The sequence below is a fragment of the Varroa destructor genome, unplaced genomic scaffold (assembly GCF_002443255.2).
Source record: "Varroa destructor unplaced genomic scaffold, Vdes_3.0 BEIS01000003.1, whole genome shotgun sequence".
Taxonomy (NCBI): Eukaryota; Metazoa; Arthropoda; class Arachnida; order Mesostigmata; family Varroidae; genus Varroa; species Varroa destructor.
The window spans coordinates 56206427-56225673 of record NW_019211456.1 but is presented as its reverse complement, the minus strand read 5'-3'; the positions used below and the strand labels follow the sequence as shown (position 1 = coordinate 56225673).

The following is a 19247-nucleotide window of genomic DNA, read 5'->3' as shown; positions in this document are numbered from 1 at the left end:
TCATTTTCTCTATTTAGAAACACCTTTTCCTAGGTTTCGTCCGCGTGATAAGATTGGAAACCTTTCAAAATTAGATACGTGCTGCTTCAAAGCTTACCAAAATGGTGCAACGTCCAAGTGACAGCCAATAAGTCAGCACAAGGCCAAGAAGAGCTACAAGTAGAATTGATGCGCTCGATGTCTTAGGCCACTTTCAACGAAAAGGCTTTCCATTTCTAGAGCACAGACAAGAACGGTCGTGGCCAATTGCGAGTCTGTACACATCGCAGACCATCCTACACATTTACTTTCTTTCTCCCTATATTCAAGAACCTTGCTTCGACCTCAGAGTGTTTAAGTGACAGTAACACATTGACGTCCTTGGGCCACACAGAAAAAATGTCAAAATCTAAACATGCGCCTAAATTAAGAATGTTTTATATGCTTTGTTTTCAAGACTGTGTATAAACAAAATAGACATCTAGAAGTGTCATTCCTAATAGTCATGTTCCTTTAACGTAGCTACTACCCACCGCGACAACAACTTTAATTCGGGACCTAAGCCACTCGTAACTATAATTTTAACCATAATATTCTTTCGTTACTCCACACATATTTAGCTATTATAGCTACTGTGACATTAGTGGTCATTCAGGCGTTGCTCAAATACGCTGTACGCAAAGACCCCAACGAAATTGAATTTTGTATTTATCTGTGCTCAAAGTCCAAAAACATTACACTGTTGTTTACCATTACTAGGTTCGCTCTGTTCTAGAAATAACTGGCTTCCGCTTGGCGTTACGGGTAGCGAATGAACGCACGCTCGCCATTATGACGAACAGCTCGTCAAAGTTTTTCCAGTTTAAACGCATTATTCTGACTAACATTTTGACAAACAGTTGATAACAGTCACCATTGTCCAGTACAGTTGAATAAACGTCAATGTGTAAGAGCGCATTTGTGCGAAGACGGAACCGATCGACCTGAATAGGCTACATTTAGTCAAAGTATGCCTATAGCAAAACACTACTTACCTCTTTCCAGACAAGGACATGCTAGCGGCTTTTGTTTAAGTAAAATCGCTCACTTCTTTCTATCTTATTGTCGTTCTTCCTGTTGTCTCGTCAATCTAAAGCAGATAATAATAAAGCAGTGCACGATAGTCGATTCGGCATCGTTTTCTTCCAGGAACTCTACCTTATTCGTTTGAATTTATCTACAATGCTTTTTTTTCGAGTATTTGTTGAAACTACTATAAAGTAGATAATAATGTATGTAATGTAAAACATGTACATCGTACGAGCGTGTTACTATAATACATACTAGTCGGGGCCTGACGAGCGGACGTGTCTCTGGAAGACTAGACAGGGAACCGACGACTCTAACGCAATTGTCAACAATGGCTAATGCTGAGGAGAGGTTTTCGAGAAACAAGAAAAACCGGCAAGAAATCCTTGTCTATTTTTTCCCTTTCATTCGTTCTCCTTCTTCTGTTTTTTCTCCCTCTTTTCTCTGGACGAAATAAAAGATGTAAGCAAAAAATGAAAATGTACGAGAGGTGAAAATCGTTTTTCCGCTTCCAATGATCGACTGGCGTTTTCAAAAAACGAGAAGGTTAAACTAATTGTGCGTGTGTTTGAGTATCACTATGGGATTGAGACCGCCGGATTATACTGTCGAATACAATAAATAACATGAAATATATGTGTGATTCGATATAAAAAGCAAAGTTTTTTTAACAGCGTGACTTAAATTGAGGGCCGTCGATACTTGTCAATCCAAAGCGTGACAGACTAATAATAAATTTCTAGATTTTTTACGTTCGCTCTTAAGGATGGCTTCAGGCGACTGACCGTTAGCACAAAAAAGCGAAACATGTCTACGCTCGGTTTTCCTCGACCTCGACCAGCTATCATGCACCTAAACTTTGTACGCAAACAACTTACTATTGCACTATCATGAGAACGTTATACACCATTTGAAAACGCTTTTTTGACTTTAAGGCCATTGTTATGACTTTATAAGGATTACGAAATTTAACGTCGAGTTCGTTTCCCCAAGTGACACTTATCTCGACATATCATGGGACAAAACAAAACGTAGAGCAAAGAATACGAGAAGATCAACTTTTAGCAGACAAAAACTGACAATGAGGAACCGATCGGAAACTTATTTTGGAATTACAATCCAGAATAAATAAAAGTCAAAAGGACAAAGCGTTAAAAAATACGACATAAACAAATAAATTTATTTTATATAAACTGATTTGTCCGTTCTTAATATTTTTATCTATTCGTTTGTTGATTTATGTCTCTAATGTGTCACTATAGCAATTGTTTTTTTCGATTTTACAAACTGTCAAACCCGCTAAATTTATATTAGGATAATTTCAAATTTAATGTGTTTTAAATTTAACAGTCTCGAAGCGCTGTTAATTGCTTTACCTATATTTGGCATTACTACTTCGTCTTAGTGCTCTTTATCCTGACAGCGAGAACTGAGTACGTAGATGAATATAAAAGTGCCGGAAAGCCTTCAAAATTACAAGTTCTTCGCAACAAACGTAGAAAAAACAAAATTATTTATCTATTATTATTATTATTATTACTGTTATCAAAGTTAAAGCTTTTATTCAGTTGAAGAAGGTCGATATAACAAACATGCCCTTGTCCTTTTTGAGACACATTGTCACATACGATGGCCTGGCAAACGCTTACTTTAATTACATGAACGTATCGAACCTCGACGGATAACGGCGCAGAACGCCTGAGAATTTCTTTTCTATCAATTTGGCAGTTCACTGTATATAATATACAGCGTACAAAGGAAAAGTAATATAGCTGACTGTGTCCCCTCTCCGCAAAGCTTAAAAATAACGTTGGGGGAATTTAGATGGAAGCCAAGGCGCTTTGAACTGCTGTATCAATGTACAGCATCATTACAGGACAAAGCAGAGCAAAATCGTTGTTGATACAGGTACACAAACAGAGCTTCTGGTCGACGCAAATGGGCGAAATGAACTTACGTTGTAGCTAAGAGACCATAAGTTGCTGGTTGTTGACGTCGTAGAGATTTTGTGGACTGCGAATTACTGCGTCAAGTGATTTTGTATGAACAGAAAAGCCTACTTCGACTCCTTGGAAAAGATAGATCAAAGGAACGTTCATTCCAGAAGGTCTAATGTAGACAATGAAAATATAGAAGTTACGGGATAAAATGAGTCTTTTCGCCGATTTCGTCACTCATCAGATTCTTCAAGTCAGTCAGTTTGATTTTTATGAGTGATCTCGAATGGGGTTCTTAATGAAAATCCTCTAAATTCTCCGTTGGAAAACTTGCTTATGCCAGATAACATTAGTAAAAAATAGCAGTGGATAGGCCCCACGAGAGCCCTCTTAGTCATCTTGTGTTCTCTAATTTCGATGCGTATTGTAGTATGTTTTTATTTAATCATAGCCGTGAACTGTCAAGAGTGACGTTCCTAGGCCAATACTAATGAGTTCATTTGAAATGGGAGATATATAAAATGATCATCAAATCTGGAAGACGTCTCATGGTATCCTTCTCGCACATAATTTTTATAAAAATAGCGCGCATTAAATTGTTCGGTGACAAAGATAACTTTTGACAACGGCGCAGATTACGATGGAGAGTTGCTTGTTGACGAAACGATCAACAGTTTTTTTCTTTCCCTCGCGTTTGGGTGATGTTTTTCTAGTTGTCGTCAGCCCCCCTCCATCCCCCGTCCTTCGATGATATTTCCTCCCGCCTTTGCTTTTTCCTACTCCGGCGGGTGTTAGGGTCCTGCTACTTGTGGCGTTGCCTGTTGTTATTATCGTCGTTGTCGTAGAGTGTCAGGAAAAAGCCGTTTGGTCTGACTGGGTCGACTAGGGTGGGCACAGTTAGGTTTGCTGGGCGTGTGTGCGAGAGACAGGATGCCACCACAACGCTGATCGGAATGAATTCCTAGCCAGCGCTTTTCTATTCCTACTCTCGCAGCTGGAATCTGTGAATATCTCATTCCGCACACATAGCCATATACTCTGTTACAATCGCATTTTACTCTTAGACTTCTACCCTGAATATTTCTTAAATTTTCTCAACAGGGGCGCTTCGGTCCTTGCCCGGAACGGTCCTGATGGAACACTCACTCCTCCACACCGATCACGTCGACGACTATTCGATCGGTTCTCTCTCCCTCTCCATTTATCATTTTCGTGGTGATTCGACAGGGAATGAAGGGAAGAAGAGACGACGACGACGACGACAAGGAAGAGAGATAGTAGGAATGAATAAGCGAACATCATCGACAAACGCAGAAGAAGAAAATAGACAAAGCGGGGGAGTCGCGGATGGAGAGAGAGAGAGAGAGAGAGAGAGAGAGAGTCGAATGTCTCCTCGTTGCCGTTGATGCGGTCAACGAGATGGACGAGATTGAGATGAACAACGCCGCGGCTGCAACTAAAGGTCGCTTAGTCGAGCGTGCGAGCGCCACAAATCGAAGAGAGAAAGCTAGCTTCAGAGGATCAAGAAGGGAACAACGAACAAAAAGAACATCCAACTGAATAGACGAAGAGGACGCAACCACCGCTGCAACCGGCGGCGGCAGCAGCAGACGAATTTGTCAATCTTCGGAGATAACACGACTAGCGCTCATATTGATGCTGTTCATGTTGATAATGAGTACAGCAAGCAAGAAATCGCGCTGCGGCCGTTGCCGCCGCCATCACTGCTGATTTAGTAACAATAAAGAGCTGTTTGAAGAGTTGCTTTTTCTCCTTGTGTAGCAACAACAACCGGCACGATGCTAAGACAGGCCTTGCTGATGATGATGACAGACCTTAAGAAAGGAAGAAACTAAGGGGGAAGCAATGAAGAGCAGCAGGCCCAACCAGGCAGCGTGATGATGTACGCCCAGTACATATACACATGTTAACATGGCTTCACATGGAACGGTGAAAGGCGAAGAGAAGGAAGATAAGCAAGCCGAGAAGCGCACACATGTGGTCTGGGTGCGCCTTGGACACTCCGACAGAAATCCGAACACGCAGAGATAGAAAATGGCATAACAAGACAGATAACACATTAGTACATATACATAGACACTTCGCTCAGGCGTTCCGCTGCACACACGGGGCACAGACCACCAGTCAAATATGTATTTAGAATACCTCACATTGGCACGCCTACATTGAACATTACCGGGAAAAAAGGGTTCCCAAAACGACGTTTTGATAAGCGGTACTCTCAAAGAAGCTAACCTGTTACATTTAAGCGGGAAGAAGGAATAGAAGCTGTTCTGCCTTTTTTTATTACCTAAAGTATCAAAATTGAGCTATCAGTCTGCAAAGTGCAGTAGGAACGACGCGAAACAGAGCTTCAATATCACTTCAACAATCTGCCGATTTTCTTAGATAGTTCTTCAGGAGATACTTGGCAGGCTGCCCTCAGATCTTTCAATAGCACCCATATAATTACATGGCACGTAATATAACGAATTAATTAGACCAGCTTGTTCAATATCGATCTAAAAGTAAATAGAAAACATACCTTGACGCGTTGAGGTGTATTTGTATTTTTTGTTGATATACGCAGTTCTAATGAAGTCCGGTTAACCTCGTTTTCACCAATTCCGCGATTGACTAAAGCGGAGCAAGATGTCAGCTGCCGGTAGTTTTATCTGCTGTCTAATCCAAAGCGTCTTGTAATAATAGGCCAGCGTTTTCTCGGCGGTACAGATTAATGGAGAAACTCAACAACTCGATCGTACCTGGTAAATTGCAAAGTGTTGCTAAAAATGTTTGTCTTACATTTCAAGTTTTTTCTACGAAATCCCGAAATAAAATTACAAATTTAAGCGACGTTGAAATTGTTTGCATTCTCGTTACCTCATTAACTTTCATTCGATATTTGTCAGCACTATTTAGAAGTTCCTTGCCAACATTCTATGCCAGATCATCTTGCATAGATGGTCAGGAAGTAGTTTGTCGCTGGTAACGGTTCCATGACTATGTTGAATTAAAGCCCCTGGAGCGATGAAGGGGAGCTGCATAAAATTATATCTAAAGTCTTTCCTTTAAATGATCTCCACGTTGTTTCTGTAAAAGAAAATAAATGGCATGACACTTCGTTAAGTTCGTAAACTTATTGATCCAAATAACCAATTGATTACATCATACTTAACGTGGGTGCGTCCAACAATATCAAACTATTAGACCTTATAAAGGTACGTAATCAATCTTAAAAACATTCTTATGGAGTACATGAGTAATTTAGAGTTGTATTTTTGAACCAAGGTGGAGACAATCTATTCTTATTATATATATAAACCTCATCTTGTTATTTTTCTTATCTTATAAATCTTATTATTATATATAAATATCCTATTAAAAGCCGTATTTTTTATCTTCAGAAGACAGTGGCAAATACGCGGTCTTTGTTTCGCTAAAATGACTATTTTCGAAATTTAAAAAAATAGTTCAGAGTTTCGACAACGTCAAAGAATCAGCTATAAATAGGCTGCTTCCCTATGCGATTATATCGCTATTTTAAGCCTAGATAAAAAGAAATTTTGACTCCTGCCTGCTCTGTAGACCAAGTGCATCCGCAGTTGGGGCAAACCAGGGTAACACTTTCAGCTGAATCAAAAAACATACTTTGGAATGCGCTGAGATCGCTTTGATCGGATTTCCACCAGTCCATTTTTACTATGAGACAATATTAAAATAAAAAGTCTATATTTAAACATGTCACAGACGTCCGTCGAGAGTGTTCATTTACCCATATAAATATATAATATAATTCCCATGATTTATCGAATACAATTAGTAGGTAGAACCTAATTGTTGATCTCTATGCAGATATATTTATTTACGCTACTCTTTATACAAAAACATATGTTAATATGAACACCGTATTTTTCTGAATTGCTCATTTCACATTGCGTAAAGGCTATCCTTCAGAAAATGGTGTAGCATCTCCATTTTCAATAGCAAGAAGACTTGCTTATTGTATTCAAATTGTCCGTTTCTCCCATGGGAAAATCAATGCCAATTAAGCCATGCCACAACAAAACGCGAGTCAACCGCAGCAAGTCATTGCTATTGTTTTATAAAATAATGTGCGACTGTTTTGTGAAATGTTTCTTGCAACTTTTTTCAAGCTGATTCCGTTCTCACTGATGCTAAAATTGCCCTATGGATACCACGTAGCGGCATGCGTAAGTTAATGGAATTTGTATACCGATGAAGATCTTACTTCAAACGGCCATATTGCCTAAAATACGGGCACTTTTTTGGCGGGTATCAATATTTAGAGCCTGTCTATAGAGCACAAAAATGAATTATAGGTTTTCTTTATTGTCACATCCAAAATAGTCAATAGTATAATAGATAATAAGTTGTTTAACTTCATGAAAAGGTTATATATCGTTTGACTTGCTTGAATTTTTACTGCATACCAATAAAAGCACAGTTAGCTTCTCCAAACATGAAATGTAATACCCATCATGATGATCAAATGGTTTTGCAGGTGGATGCCGGCTTGGCAACCTTAATGCTGCCCAATATCTGAACAAGGTTTGTATACTGAAAAGTTGGTGTTAAGGGTTAACTTTGTCCTCTGTGTTCGATTTGATTATAAATGTATATCCTTATAGTGCAAGAAATGTACTATCGCCTCTGCACATCTGAGCATGATTCAATCAAGTAGCGTCGAGCTACCAAACACGGCACTGGAAACGACGATCCCCAACGATGATGTCTGCAAATGCAGGCAGGCGCCCTGCTTAGTGTGGAAACGAACAGAGCCAATGAAATAAAAATATCCTGAGGCAACCAGCAGCTACCCTCATGCTCCTTCCTTCGTCGTTCCACTCTTCAAGACATCCACAACTGCCGCCGTTACCTCCATCGTAGTACAAGCAACCCCCAAACCACTCACCCCAACACTGCTAGAGTCGATTTGATCTTCCTTACCACGTGAGCACCCGCTGCCGTTCTTAACTGCGTGGTTAACAGCATGGCTCTTAAGACGTTCGGACTTGCCTCTGACAAAGAATTAAAAATTTGAAAAACTTATTATATTAAGACTAAAGATATCGTTCGTATATACATATTAACATAGCAAAAAGAACGTCACGCAGATTGGATCGTCCAGATCAGTGCAGATTTCAATGTAGGCTCACATTTGATTGAATTCGAAATAAAATTAAATTAGGCTAACAGTACATTACAGTAGAAGAAGAGCAGCCAAAAAATCTGCCGATGAGCTTATTAGAATGTAGAATATCTATTATCAGACGATAGTGGCATTACAAGACTTATTTACAACCTTAAATATGATAATCTGCAAATAGTACGCGGTTCCTGGGTAATATTGATCCATTAGAATAGTTTGCCAATGTACCTATGGTTTTATTTTATTGAAGAAGGGGTATCTTTTGAGACTTAAGTCCGTATGAAGACTGAAAGATGTAGCAGCCAATCTATGAAATAAGTACATGCGTATAGCTTCGATGCAGGGCCCACGGATTGATTACTTGGTAGAAACTGGGTCGACTTACGCTTAAAAATGTTACGTTTTATCGATTCGTTCGTCCCAACTGGAAGTCATAATAAACAGTTATACCTATAGTCAGAGTGTTCTCAATTTGTCTTCTTTTCAGTACGATTAGCTAATTACTGCGAGCAATGCTGTGTTGCAGATATCAGAAATGCACCCGCATACATGGTGTATATAGGAAGCCAGGCGCTTTATTCTAAAGACAGAATCAGCCATGCAAACTTAACTTCAATATCTTTTATATAAAATTTATTATATGTATTCAGAACCGACTTGGTTATATGTTTGCCGAGAAGGCCATAAAATATTAGTACTATTATTAACGAATTTATAGATGAAGGCGTGTTCTGAGGTCACTTAAAATTCTGCACACGCGGCCTGGCGTCTTTGACGCTTGAGTAAGTGTTTCGAGTATTATGCCCGGTATTGGCGTTAAACGTTGCCTCAGACAGCTGACACCTAGTACAAAACAAAATGTCAACCTCAGTTTTATATTTAGAACATTTTATGTGCCCTAAGTTTAATCGCTGAGAATTGTGAGGGAGCTTATGGAGCATAGTAGCATCGTATACGACACGATCAAACCTACCATAGTGAAACAGGTTATGACGTGGCCATTTGTGCGGTTCGAGTTTTTCACGCGTTAACAATGCACACTACTATTTACCCGGCTTTTATCTCGTTTTCACTTTCAATTACTATCAATCCTCAATTTTTTAGAAACGTTGGTTTCCGTTTCTTAACCTTTGGTCGATAACTTGTGTTAAAGTTGTTCGCCGTAGTTCCCATGATTGTGCAGTGGCAAAATGTTTGCCGCCAAGGTCTACGCATACACGTTATCTAGGTTTGGTAGCGGGTACACCACACTTTGCTGCGTATCGGGAGCGAAGATTTAAAACCAAGATTAACGGCAATGCCTAGGAACCGAAATACGTAAATAATGGTTTATTCAAATGACCTGTTGAGACCTAGAGGGACACTATCGTCATTAGCTTGTCCTTAGCGTACCTGACGCCGCCACCAAACCGGAAATTTCTTTTTAAAGAAGTACCTTTTTATTGCATTAGCCGGCGCTTGTTACGTTCATTGTTAATTGAACCTGGTGAACGAGTTATGGCGCTTGTTCGGATTTTGAAAGTTGGAAGAAGCATGAACTACACGTTTTTTCCATTGGATCCAGAGCTAAGCTATAAGGCGTTTAGTTTTTATCCAATTGCTTTTTATGCTTTTAGTGAGTACTTTAGAGCCTCTTTCTTCGACGTACTTCGTTTTTATCTTTCGGTCACTCTAAGGTTCAAACTTATTCCTTGAGGGCTTTATCCTGGCTCTGTTTAAAAGTTATAGAACCTGAAATGCGAACGCTTGTTTTAGATTATTCGGAGAAAACCCATAGCAGAAAGAGCTCTTTCACGTTTTATGCGAAAACGAATTTAAATCAATTTAGGTATGCTCTGAGATGTATCTACTTTTTTAATACGAAAATTAGCAACAGAAACACAAGATGCCCAGAGTTGGATAACGATTTACTACAAGGAACTCTTCAGATTTATGTAGCAATTCAGAAAATGGGCCAGCGATTACTACGTTAGCTCTCTTAGTAGTCTAAGTCGTTAGTTGGGGTCTTTTTTTTTTTTTTTTATTTGACATCTCTCAAATAAACTTAGAACAAGGAAGCGCTTTATAAGTATAATCTAGTAAAATTTTAAATTTCAAATTCATGGCTTCCCTTTTGTCATTTCACGGTGGTTGCTTTTAAGGTGTTAAGTTTAAGCAACCGGTTTTGGGGAGAATATGCAGAATCCTTAAATCAAAAATAAAGCACTAATAATAGACCTTGAAAAATATAGAGACGTATCCCTTTGGTCAATTGTTGTAAAGCTGTACTCCTTGGAAAGCGTATTATTTTTTCTCATTCACTAAGCTAAATTTTGCTAGAGCCACATCTAAGTTAGATACGCTTTATTGCTGAATGGAACTTTTAGGATCAATTCGACGAGCTGCAAGATCTAGGAGTACCTAGCCAGATCATTTCGGTCTGCCGCAATTCTAAATGTTCAGTGCTATATCTCAAAATGAATTGAGATTCATTTGTAGTACATGTAAGGATGAAGTTTTGTAGGTGTTATAGGACATGAGCTTTTGAAAAGGGAAAGCAGAGCACTGAAGAATGTTTACCATGTTATTGTCCACGGAGGATTATGCGTTGTCGGTATATGACATCCGCAAACTGGCTATCTGAACCGGCGAGCTTGAGTGGATTTGGTATCGAAAAGCTGCAGACATTATAACTCCTAGCAGATTGACACCAACAGAACATATCAACCTTCAACAGCCGGTGTGAGTGACGATAGAAGCAAGAAGATCGGTGGCAGTAGTAGTGGAACTGCTAGCCGCCACTTCGTCTCTTTCGCTTTTGTATCGGACAGACGACGATGGTACGGTCTCAATTTTCGAAAATTTCTGCTGTCTTTAGTAAACAGGCTACTTTTGGTGCAGATCAAGAGCGTACTATGTGCTATCGATCGCTAGCCAGATTCAACCTCCAGTACCCCATCTGCAACCAGCGGGCTGGAGAAACCAGCCTTAAGCTTTGGGTGCGTTTTATTTGCATGCGAGCAAGCAACGCTTGAAACTCAAAGTGAGTTTGCAGGTGTCATTGAGGTATTGAGAAGTAATCTGCTGGACTAAGCACAGATCGGAGATACAATGAATAAACGCTTCACGCGTAGCCACCAACGACCTCACGGACGAAGGAGAAGTCGTCTCGAAACTCAATAACATAAACAAGAGAGAACTTCAAGAGGCCAATCTTCACTACGTATACTGTTCGAACGCAGAACCAAATTTTGAGTCAACGTTGTTCTTTTTTTTACGTCTACGAGGGTCAGCATCGATATTGCACCGCTCAGACGGGTGCATTTTATGTACTCATAACTAAACAATACAACAATTTAATATTACATGAATGCAACATAACAATGTACGGCTTTAAAGGAAAGTAGGTCTAATGAATTATCTATAGTGTTTGGCGCCCTAGCCAAGTAGAAACGCACTATTAAAATCTTATAAAAAAAATATGTCTCAGAGTGAGACACGACCAGAGTTTTGAGGCCCACGTGTGATACATGTGTTCATCTTCTCTAAAGCTAATCGATAGTAATTTCCTAGATTATAGAAAGCGGATTTTTCAGCATGCTTGGTAGAAGTAAAATCATTTAACACTTCTTCCGCTAGCGTAATTGGCTCTCGTAGTTAGCACTAAACTTACGATGAAGAATTAACTTGACCGTTTATAGAATGATAACGGATTCATACTTCAATTTGAAGTTGTGTAGTAGCATATTAAATAGATCCTCGACTGAGCGTTCCACGTACGACGTTTATATTAAGAAGACTTTTTACAAGAAAAAAATTCGCTCAAAGGTTTTATTTTACGGATTGTTCAATTTATTTGCTTTATGACAAGGTTATCCATTATTGTATGAATCCTAAGTTGATATAGTATTCATTAACGGGGACTCATTATACGAAGACGTATAATTAGTTGTTTTATATTACATTATTTTATATTGAAACCCTTAGGCGCTTCGCTGTATCTCCATTTCGGAGTCCTATTGAGTATTTATTGACCGATTTTCTCGGAGGCACAACGAATTTCTGACATTTCTTTTCAGAGCGGACATAAATGGGTTAATCACTATTAGTAAAACCGGTAGGTACCATTTAGTTGAAAATACCGCGCTAAATTTGGCTGATAGGCTTTGCAGAAGATGTATAAAGCTTTTAAGTAAAAATGAAAAATAAAGCACTAATGATCAGACCGACTTTCAAAAATATAGGAATTTGCTAATTTCTGTAAAACTACAACCGTGTATAGCCTATCTCTCTTCTCAGTCGCTAAGCCATATCTTGTCTAGGCTACGTCTAAAGAAGGATACTTCCTACTGGCAAATAAAATACTCGAGTGAATTATATACGCGTATAGAAATATAAGATAAATCTATGAATGAGCACGCGTCTTCAACTACACAAGAGTGACTGTAACGCGTATGCGCCTACCAGCCAATAGCACAGCTAAACCGGTCCACCATACTTTGGTAGCAGTGTAGGGATAACTAACGATATGGTCGAAATTGCGAAAGAGTTGCTCGAACAGTCGGCTGACTGCGAAACGCCCCCGCTGGTGTTCGACGAAGGGTAGCCCCGTTCGAGTGGTACGATTTTATGGGAGAAGCCTGATACCTACTTCCGGAGGCGCATTTTGTAATGAAAGAATATCGGTGGCTGTTGTTCTAGACAGGGCGTATCAATGCTGCGCCCACAAGTATCAGTTGCCCTTATCATGGCAGGGCAGATCGAGACAGTAGATCCACATTGCATTGGCACTGTGAAGGATGAAGGCCGTGTTGCGGAGTCACTAACCTGTATGATGATGGCACATTCGTTGGCTTATTATCGGCGAACGGCGGTGATACAGATGTTGCGAGAAGGATAAAAGAAAACTCCCCTGCATCCATCCTCAACGAAGGTACACTATATCGTGCCAAAAGGGCCACGACGGGTCGTGCAAGGTCAATAACAGTGTAATTCTTTATCTAACTTGTCATCGGGGCCATATGGATGTTAGCAGAATTCCTCGGCGGCTAATCGTGTACAGTTTGTGCATGGCTGCCGCGTCGGCTTTTGCGTAGAACAAAAAGGGTGGGTTCCTTTTTTCTCCGTTAACCAAGTGTTTGCGAATTTTCTGCTGGAAAATGAGCATCGACACTACTGAGCGGGATAAACTGCTGCCATTCTTACAGGCATTACCATGACAATAAGATGCACTTTTGACTGTCAATTAATCTGGGTCCCTAGGCTGGTTTTTGCGGGCTCGTACAGGTCATTCTGGATGGCGTCAAAGGCCGGAAGTTGCGCTGTCTGTTAGTCGACTTAGAAATGCTACTGGAGAAGCGTATGAAAAGACCATTGAAAGATCTGGGGAGAGCAACGTTGTTCATAAGCGCTAGAGGATATCGACCTCAGGATGAGGACATCCCGCTAGCTGAGCGTGGCCAAGTCGTAACAAAATAAACATCGAGTGAATAAGCAGAGCGAGTGGGCTGGCATTTTTGCCGACCAGCGGCAAAGCTAGGCCAGTGCGCTTCATCATGTACCTAGGTACATGATACATAGATGATAGGCAGTTGGGTATGATTACCTATCATAGCCATATTACCATATTAATTCTAATACTATCATCTTTTGTGGTGCTTGCTTCATTCGACCACACCTTTTATTTCTCGTAGTAGAACATAAGGACAAATGTAAAAATAATTAAAAAAATGATATACATTATGTATTATCTGTGGCATTATAATATACATATGTATATAGAAATAGTTCCATCATTTGTTCCAATTATTATTATCTGTATCAGTTCTAAACGTTATTCTACTAGAACAGGTAACAGGTATAATCGAACGAGGAGGTGAGCAGTCTAAAAGGTGACAGTCGCCAGTCAGAGGAAGATGGCACAAAAATGGCGATATTTAGGGATCATTTGTCTTCGTGGTTTGTCGGCCCCCGCCAGCATGACAGCCCATAGCCGATCTGCAACGGCCCGCAACTGTAAGATGAGTGGCGGGCCTCCGCCAGGGACTCCAGGGTGCCTGCGTCCTTGAAGAAAGGCAGCTAACAACGGTCCAAAGTGCTTCATGCACAATAACAAATACATCGAAATATCCAACAAACACAATCAATATTTGACGCATAAACTCACATCGCTTGCTTGATATTGCATGTAAGTACGGCAGAGTAGACATAATCATTTCGGCAAGGTACAGATCATTGTTAAATAACAAATAGTAAACTTTGTAGCTACATATCGGAACAACCGCGTCCGTCCTTAGTTTGGCTAAGAATCATTAGCACGCGAGCATGTTTACAGCAATTTCATGCAAAAAGGCTTGCGCTCAAATCTGGGCTCCACCTGTTCCATCAAATAGATAGGCTAACAATGACGTCGAATCAGCAGCAATCGCTTATAGTATAGTACTAATATGGGATGAGTGTGTCTCGGCAAGCCGGGGAACTACTAAACATCTATAGATATCAATAGCGAAAGAATAGCCGTTGACGCTGCTAGAGATGCTCCCTCCTGCCTATTCTTTCTTTATCACATCGCCTAATGGGGTCATTGTTTCGCTTGCCTCTATGCGCTGCTTACCACACACACGTTTGTTACCCAGCTGATGAGTGAGAGCATCTTAGATGCTGCTACGTTCCGTGACTCGCGAGAATTATGCTCTGGCGTCGAGTAGAATTAAGTGTTAAGTGGCGTATACTTGTAGCGCCCGACTGCCTGAGCGTGGAACACGTTGGCAAATGTCATATACGCGCACGCTAGCCAAGAAGATCAACCGGAAAGATGACGGTAGCGGAACTAGTGGTCATTGACTAACGATTGACGATGAAGACGACGACTACGGTCCTCCTTCGCCCGATTCGTGGGTGATCTAAGTGGTGGATATTGCCCACCCGGTAAGCATTTTTCGTCCTCTTTTATTGTGGCTGTGTCGATGCGTCGAAATCTGTTTTGAGCCGCAGGCTTTGCTTGTTGGCGTGAAGACACAAGACGGCGCTGAGAATAAAAATTATGTCCATTGCGCTTTGCCGTACGCATGAAAACACGAAGTCTGCACGAAGCCACCGCCGTGTGTCAAGCATTTTCAAAGCGGGCAAATGAGTCTAATGTTTATGTCGTATGATTTTTTTGAATCGCTGAATTTGTCGTATATTTTCTACAAGTGTTTATTTTTTTTTTGAAATACATCTATTTCTCCTCGAGAAACCAGCTTAGAGTTACCGCTCAAGCGATCCAATGACTAGGAAGTATTTCTACCAAATATACACGAAAAGTTAAACTTTCTATAGCTAAATCTTTATGTTCTAAATCTGCGCGTAGAAACAATGAGCTCATTCAGAATGGATCGTATAGGTGACAAGGCTGACAAGATGATGGTCATGTTCTAAAATCGTCGATGTGCTAACCATTACTTTAAGTCGAACAATTAACTCTGTATCAGGATGCTTTAATCTAGTAAAGCGTAGCTAACAGAAATATGTAGGAAACTTAAATACGATAACTGCGCGCCACTTGAAGTTCAATTAAAATACCATTTTGACTTTATTATTTATGCATATTTGCAAATCACTAGTACACGCATGTACGGTCTGTATCAAGAAAGCCTAGACTTTTCTAGGTTGAGAAATCAGGAAAAAGAGGCCGAGGACAATAGATATTGTCTAAAATTTAGGAAAAAATTTATTGAAGCCGTTTGTTCCCTTAGTGGTGATAAACAGAGCTTGATGACGTAACTGATTAGGACAAAATTGCGGTCCTGTTCGGAGACGCGACGGAGCTGTCGAAAGATGAAACGGAAGAAAACGAAAGATGAAAGGAGTACATCTTCCGAATGGCGTAGAGGCAGCTGGGAAATTACTTCTAACACCTTGAGGACCAGATCGAGTTTACTTACTCCTACATCTTTAGCCAAGGACCCATGGCGTTAATCAGTTGGGTTCGGAACCAGTTTATAGATTAGGGCGATTGAGTATCAAGTTACAAACAAACCTGGGCTCAGGCCTTAGGCGAAGGTTTAGATTATTGAGACTGATGAACCTGATGGAGTCGAAATACACACTACAAGAGACGTTTCAACAAGAAGGACAAGCTGTCTGTGAGATGCAAGAACATGTTAGATTTTTCCTGATTGTAGACAGCGAATATTAGCTCCGAATTTATCAGTGGGTCAATAAAGTGAATTAACAGACCATACCTTCTTGAATGTACTTCGATATTTTCAAAATCGAAAATTAACAAGTGATCCTCCGTATGTGGATCCTAATAGACACATGCTTATGTCATCCATATTCCTTCAGGATTTATTTATACAAACAGAATACCTCAAAAAACGTACACACTGTCTAACGGGTCATAACCTTCCGGCAGTTCTCCATTTCAGGTTTTAATATTAACGTCAAGAGAGTAAAGTTTGAAAAAAGAAAATCAACTTAAAATGCTATTATTGAAAGTATAAAAATGTAGCAGAGGCACAAAGATTATATTGGAGGGAGTTCATGCAGATCCTCGTACGCAATCTGCAATTGATCGAATGGAATTGTTCGGGATGTTTATATACATAGATAACGTTCCGAAAGACCAAAAAAGAAAGTATCGAGACAATATAAACATCTACAAAATTATCAAGTCGTGAGCTTGCTATCAGCGGAACAGGCGCCCATCGCATGTTAAAACGTTGTCAACGGAAAAATACGGTCCACCAATAATATGTGCTGTCAACGAAAATGATTTGGACCGGAAAAAATAATGATGTCAATGGTAACTGGAAAAACGAGAACAGGATTGGCTGCTTCGGGAAAGATCTTTTAAAACGATAAGGGTACATTGAAATGAAATGGCACAACTAATCGAGGTAATTGCACCTAGTGGGCAACTCTGAATGAAACACCATATAAATTCATTAGGAACCTCAATGGGGCATTTTAAGGAAACAATTAATTGAACTACTCTTTTTAAGCAGCACAGTGACTACTGTTAGTTACTTAAATTTACTGCGGGACGCTGTTTTATTACGCGTTCAGTAAAACTTTTGTGAGAATGGCGAACTCGACTATCGAGCACGCGGAACACCTACACACTATAATCATGGTGTACTAACCTATCTTCGTAAGAATCCTCCAATCAGATAAATTGGATAAAGTGATAGTATAAAATGCATGAGCATTTGCAGTGGGGGAACATTTGACATAGATTCTTTTTCAATTTAAATATTAATTTTATGCAAAAGAAAAAAAGACTGAAGTTATAATCATTCAAACAGTATATAGATTTATGTAGATACGCAAATGCGTAATTTTCTGTACCGTCGTTCAGAATAATGATCGCATTGAATTTCATGGTGTTCGATACTCCTACAAGTTCGGTTTACTATCTCTCGTCTCCGGTAGAGCTGCTAGGTATTACAATTGGCCAGCACCAAAGTATTGAGTGTTTGGCATTAGAGCACTAGATGTCGAGAAGTGGAGAGCTCTTCAAAAGATTAGCACTTCCACACCCCTACGAAGCTTAATCCAAAACTAGGGGTACACCTCTGGCGTAGCACCCCATCCTTATAAGCACTACCTAGCCACATAGTCGCACCTCGCATTGACTGCAAGTTTCTTCTATGACACTTATTGCTCATCCATAAACCGTTACCACAGGCTCCACCACTAGAAGGAAAAAAAGTAACCCTGAAGGCCGCTCTAGTGGAACCATACGCTACTGAAAGGCTCGCGTTATAATCCTCGAAACTATTCCTTCGAAGTTGCTATTGAAATATGGACGTTACATAATATGAAGGAACTGAGCTGATAAAAACAAGAATGTATGACGACAAAAACTAATTCAATCGTAATAACTAATTTATATAGACTAACTGATATTTATACAAATTAGGTTCAAACAAGGACATTTTTTAACAGAAACTGACCTTGGAGCGTTTTTGTTTTGGCGCGTAGAAAATTTCAACTGTAGAATAATTTGTTTAGGAACTGTATTCGTATTTACTGCATGTTCCAGGTGTTTTGTAAAAGACTTTTCTATTCTCAAGATATTTAACGCTGACGTACCGTTCGAATCCTCTTCTCCTGCGGCTGCGGATTGGCCTAGTAAACCACACCACCGATAGAATATTGTGTGCGCACTTTTGAATAGTGCAAATCCCGCAGACCGAACTCCATAGAGAAACGCTCCTTAAAAAAAGTAATCCCCTAGAGTTGCGTTTTCTTTTCAACATTGTACAGGGCTGGTTACAAAAGTTTTTTTCGAACGTCTTAGGAGGTTGCGCAATTATATCAATAGCTTGCTTGAGTAATTAAATACAAAAAGCTTGATGGTTAGCGTCTCTCAATATTACAGTTTTACAGATCACAAGCAAGAATACTAATCGACTACGAGAAGCCAAGACATCACCTACGACCTCTTCAGAACTTCGTAATAACGACTGTTAATATTTGTCCTCCTCCTGGACATATGCATTGGGAGTATGTATTCTATTCAGAGTGTGAAAATAGCCAGCTTCTGTAGCAGAGGAATAGGGGCTTGAGAAATAACAGTGCTGCTGTTGCTCGGGGTCGTGTTAGCGTGCTGCCATGTACTACTCGTAGCCGGAATGAAAAATCGTTCCCAAACTCTTCCAGGCGTGGCGATCAATGCCGGCAGGCTAACCAACCAGCAGTGAACGATTCAGACGCCGACATGTCCAAACGCGCCATCATCACCAGCAACAAGTATCCAGTTGTCGTCTGCGACTTACGAGTTGCCCATGGCCGCCGCGAGCGGCGCGGCAGCTCGCTCACTCGAAGATGGATGAAGATTCGGGGTTCTGCACCAGTATTTTAGCGTTCTGAAACTCATATTGTACGATAGCTAACAAGCCGCCTTAGCAGTGTCGACCGTTACAACCTCCTCAATACAACACGTTGCTGCCAGAAATTTCGCTATTTATTGTAGATATTCAACTCATAATATCATTTTCATAAATTTGCGCCTTTGTCAGTGACATACACAAGCTTAATACAGAATAATATACTAGCGCTTTACCGTAAATGATCGATTTATTTATAACACCCTGCTTTACGTCACTTGATTAGGAAAGTAT

The 19247-nt window shown here is 40.1% G+C and overlaps 1 long non-coding RNA gene across 1 annotated transcript in view; it reads right to left on the bottom strand.

The window, feature by feature from the left end:
- Positions 1-2297: 2297 nt before the first annotated feature.
- Positions 2298-19247, bottom strand: part of LOC147757166 (uncharacterized) — a 22066-nt gene continuing 5116 nt past the window's right edge. Inside the window, exons 2-4 of the long non-coding RNA XR_015324366.1 lie at positions 5868-6077; positions 5530-5749; positions 2298-3985 (exon numbers count right to left, since the gene is read on the bottom strand). This is a non-coding gene — a long non-coding RNA (uncharacterized LOC147757166). The remainder of the gene's footprint in view (positions 3986-5529; positions 5750-5867; positions 6078-19247) is intronic.